Source organism: Cricetulus griseus, chromosome 3, assembly GCF_003668045.3.
Source record: "Cricetulus griseus strain 17A/GY chromosome 3, alternate assembly CriGri-PICRH-1.0, whole genome shotgun sequence".
In the NCBI taxonomy this organism is placed as follows: domain Eukaryota; kingdom Metazoa; phylum Chordata; class Mammalia; order Rodentia; family Cricetidae; genus Cricetulus; species Cricetulus griseus.
The window spans coordinates 78,786,592-78,791,996 of NC_048596.1; positions in this window are offsets into that span (position 1 = coordinate 78,786,592).

The window sequence follows — 5,405 nt, forward strand, 5'->3', positions numbered from 1 at the left end:
GGTGGCACCTGCTGGGACAAGGGATGCCATCAGACAGGGCACTGTTGAGGAGGTCACAGGCAGAGAGACTGGTTGCATAGACCAGTCTTCTCTCCTTCCTTCCTTTTGTCACCCGCCATCTATCCTTCCACCCATCTATTCATTCAACAGATAGTGCTTATTGAGTGACTACAGCATAACTGAACTAATGTCTGTGGATTCAGGGATGAGCAAATCAGACAAGGTGTCTATGCCTTGCCCCCTCCCCCTCCCCCCCAAGCCCATGCTAGCCTTGAACTTACCTCTATCCCTCTGTCTCTGCCACCTGCTCACTGTGGGATTACAGGCATGGACCACCATGTCCATCCCAGTGACTGAGGGTTTTCAGCCCCAGGGAATGCCCAGCAAAATGGACCAGTTGCTAAATTTCTCAGCTCAGGTTTCCCATGTATAACATGTTAACATATCTAATTCTTTCATCTCGCTAAAAAATTAACTCTGAGAATTTTTATTTGTGTGTTTGAGTGTGCTAATGCATGCTGGTGACAACCTTCAGGAGTCTGTTCTCTTCTTCTACCATGTCAGTCCTGGAGGTTGAAGTCAGGCCATCAGGTTCAGTAGCAAGTGCCTTACATGCTGAAAGTTGTCCCTCCCTCCCTCCCTCCCTCCCTCCCTCCCTCCCTCCCTCCCTCCCTTTCTTCAGAGGAGTTGAATTTGGAGCCCTGTGCATGCTAAGCAAATACTGTGTCACTGACCTCCACACCAAGCCCTGTCACAGCTAATTTACAGAATTGCTGAGAAGGTGAAAAAATGTGTAATGGGGGTGCTGGAGAAATGGCTCAGAGGTTAAGAGCACCGGCTGCTCTTCCAGAGGTCCTGAGTTCAAATCCCAGCAACCACATGGTGGCTCACACCATCTGTAATGAAATCTGGTGCCCTCTTCTAGCATTTAGGGAGAACACTGTATACATAATAAATGAATAAAATCTTTAAAAAATGTGCTATGTCCAAAGCTCGACCACCCTAAGTGAGGCGTTAGCTGATGGCATTCTGACTCAATGAAGGGGGACTGGTGCTGATAAGATAACCAGGCAGAAATGCTGAGCTTCCAACTGGGGCCAGCACAGAGACTGGGACTGTACACCCTTGAGTTCCTAAAGGCATGAGAGGGTGATGGTTAAAAAACGAGTTGTCTGCATAGGCATTGTGGTGCCTTCTTGTAGTCCCATCATTTGGGAAGCGGAGGCAGAAGGATTGCCCTGTGTTCCAGGCCAGCTTGGGCTACAGAGTGAGACCCTGCTTATAAAAAGCAAGGGTTTGAGGTCGAGTGTATACTGAAGCACTTATCTAGCCTGTGGGAGTCTCCATAGCCAGAAAGAGGGAGAGCAGAGGGAGGGTGAGGGAGGGAGAGAGAGAGAACATGAATATGGGATCTTGAGGTCCCATCCCCAACACTACAAAACAGGGGAAAAAAGAAAGAAAATGTAGCTTGGTTGGCAGAGTGCTTGCATAGCACGTACAAAGCCCTGGGTTTGAGACCCAGCGCCACACAAACTGGGTGCGTGATACACACTTACAACCCCAGCAGAAGGACCAAAGTCATTTCCAGCTACATAGGGAGTTCAAAGCCAGCTTGACTATCTGAAACCCTGTCTCAAAAAACAAAAATAGTGAGATTTGATTGTCACCCCCATTTTCTATCTATGCAACTTTCCCATAAGTTGGGAATTCCCAGGAGGGCAAGAAAGATGGTTGATTTTGCTAATCACTGAGTCCAGAGGGACAAGCTCAGTGCCTGGCTGCATGGGTGGGAGGCATTAAGTCTTGGATTTGGAAAGAATTCTCCAGCAGCTCCATAGGTCAGGTTGGAATGGGGGGGTGGTCTTAGAGCATTGCCTGGTAGCTGAGGATCAGGGAAGATTCTTAGACCATTCTAGATCTGGGACATAGGAGGCAGGGATCTTGCAGAGAATACTAATAATTGTCACTACATTTGGCATGAGTGAGCCTCAGGGACCCCTCACCCTCCAGCAGTCACCCTAGCCCTGGGTTCCTGCTGTCTCAGCTGAGTCCACCTCTAAGCGGCAGAGGCTATTCATCTCCTGCTATCCGGACTCTGAGCTGGCATGACACTCACTCTCCTGTGAGAGCCACTCCCTACTGGGGACACTGTGGTGGGACATTTGGTACCTTCTGATCCATTCCACATCCCTCCTCCTTCTCCAGCAGTTCAGGGGAACCCTGGCCACTCCTAGTCTGATTTGACAAGAGTGGCCAGGCTGGCCCCTACCCTTAACCCTAGGGAATGTAGCCATTGTCATGTAGCCATTGTCATGTACACCACAGAAACTCAATCCTGCCATTGTAGCCTAGAACAACAGAGGAAGAGACCTTCCCTTTTAGCCAGGACTTCTGACATGGTATTTTTTTTGTCACCACACAATAGGATAAAATCAATATGGGGAGAGGAGAGCCTCAGGCCAGTAACCCAAATCAGCTGCTGGATCTAGCTGTGCCTGAAGCCACCCAGTCATTCATTAGAGGGCTGTGGGACCCAAGAGGTTGATTTTTTTTTAAATTATGCATACTGATTCAAATTGGGCCTGTCATTTGCAGCTCTTAGAAGGTTAGGAGGAATTCATCTCTCTTTACCCCGTGTTACAGTTGTTTACTTGGATGGCTCCTTCCTTAAACTCTCAAGCTCCCTAGGAGATGAGGAAAGGCAGAAGCTTTCCTCAGGTTACACCCAGCTCTCCACTGAGCAGCCAGCTATAGCACTCCAGGCTTCCCTTTCTGCACTGTCCAAGTGTGTCCACACCCAGTCTGGATACAGTGGCATCCTCATCTTTCTTCCTGTAACAGGAAGGGACCAGAGCACCAGGAACAAACCTTGCCATCTCTAAGGTCTTTGTTCTCTGTGGGAATCAAATTCCACAGCCTCCCAAGCCATTGTGGCTGTAAGGTGAGCATGCACAGACTTTTCCAGCACCAGTGTCCCTCGGTGGGCCTGTCCTCTGCTCTTCTAGCTTGTGCAGTAGCAGCTGCAAGAGTGTCAACACACTGTTTCAGATGTCACTTTCCTCTAGTCCATTATTCTTATGACTGGTGAGTGGAAAGAGAATGAGTCTATCCTGTCTGGAACACTCCAGCACCCAGAGGCCTCCCAGAAATCAGCGTATTAGGTTCCAATGAACTGCTTTGGCAGAAAGAAACAAACAAAGGGCATTTCTCTGGTCCTAATCTTTTCCATTCTCATTTAATCCTTCTGGTTCAGTCAAGGAGAAAGTCGAAGCTCTGTACAGGCCTCTGATCCTCGATAATCTCCTAGCTCAACAGTGGGGCCTCGGGCTCAGAATACAGTTAGACATAGCACCCGGTTAGAATAGGCAACATTTGTGTTTTCACTGAGGGGTTTGTTTATTTACGTTCTGAGACAAGTTCTGAGACAACCTTGTCAGTCATACCAGCCTCGAGCACCTTAGTTACTGGAGAATTGCCTTGAACTCCTGATCCCTCTGCTTCAACCTCCTGTAGTGCTGGGATTCCAGGTGTATGCCACCATACCTGTGTTGTAATTTATGTTTAATTTAATATAAATTTTTTATGAAGCTGGGGAATCAAACCTAGAGCACACTAGGCAAGTGTTTTGTCATTGAGCTGCAGCCCCATCTCATTATTATTACTTATTAATAGGCATGCAGACAACACACTGCTCATTGGACTTGCTTTTGGCTTTTAAGTCACATTTATTTATTTATTTATTTATTTATTTATGTGTGTGTGTGTGTGTGTGTGTGTGTGTGTGTGTGTGTGTGCACACGCGTGTGTGTCTGTAAGCCTGATGGCAACCTTGTGTATTGTTCCTCTGGCACTGTCCATGCTGTTTTTTTGAGACAGGAGCTTCCATACCTAGAGCTCTCTGAACAGACTAAGCTGGCTGTCCTCTCTGGCCCCAAGCATCAGCAGTCTCTGCCTCCCTGGTACTGGGATTACACACACAGGAGCTGCCACCCATGGTTTTTCATGTGGGTTCATGGGACTGAACTCTGGTCCTTGTGCAGCAAGTGCGTTGCCAGCTGAGCATCCTGACACGTCTTTGCTTTTTAAAAGACATGTGCTGGCTCACATCTGTAATCCCAGCTGTTCCTGAGGCTGAAGAAGGAGGCTCTGAAGCTTTAGGCCAGTCTGGACTACATTACTAGCTCAAGGCTAGCCTGGGAAATGTAGTAAGACCCGATTTCCATTAATCAATGGACCAATCAAGCAACGATTGAAGATGTAGCTTACTACTATGTCACTTATCTAGTATTTCCATCCTCAGCACTACAGCCCCTCCCATGCAAAATGGCACCTTTAAGAAAATGAAGGAGCAAGAGAAGACACCAGTGACATACAAGTTTGACATAGAACTTGGATGCCAGATACGTAGGGACTCATACAAATCAGAAGGTAATCAAGAACATGGAGTCAGCTCAGATAGCCAACCACAGGTGAATGGATAAAGAAAATGTGGTAGCCTGCCATGATAGTGAACATGTGTAGTCCCTGGATTTGAGAGGCTAAGGCAGAAGGATTGCAAATTCAAGGCTAACATAGTAAGAGTGAACCTCAAAACAAAACCAAGCAAAATATAAACAAGTAAAACTCCAACCAAAAAGGAAAAATAAAAATCAATGGAACATTATTCATCCAAAAAAAATGTAAACTGGGTTGGAGAGCCAGCTTAGCAGTTTAGAGCGCTTGCTGCTTTGCAAGGGGCCTGGATTTGGTTCCCAGTACCCACATACATCTACCTGTAACTCCAGTTCCAAGGGATTTTATGCCCTCTTCTGGCCTCCATAGGCACTGCATGCACATGACACACAGGTGTTCGTCCAGACAAAGCACCCATACACAAAGCCCATGGCTGGGAAGGGCAGTGATGACGGAGAGAGTGAGAAGGAGGGGCTGCTAGCAGGGACCAGGAGGAATGACTTTCACTTTCTATAGTACAATGGCTACTAGTTGATAACAACTAATTGAATACTCAGAATAGGCATAGAGAGGATTGTGACTGTTACAGCAGAAATGATAAATGTTTGAGGTGACAGGAACATCAGTCACCCTGATCTGATCATTATCTGTTGTGTTCATGGATGAAAAACTCATACACTCACAAAAATGCCTGTGACTGTATCAGTTAACATTTAAAAATGCCAGCACACCAAAATTCACCAGTATGAGGTTGGTACCACTGATTTACCACAACTACTACCAGTTTCACTTTATTATTTGAACAGAATAAAAACCATCCTCAGAGCCACCTCTCTTTGACTGGTGGTTCTTGGGATTGAACCTGTGTCCTCACACGTGAATGTCCCTCTTTAAAATGGGGAAAGGAGGCTGGCCATGGCTCAGTGTGTAAGAACTTTTCCCTGCATCTGTGT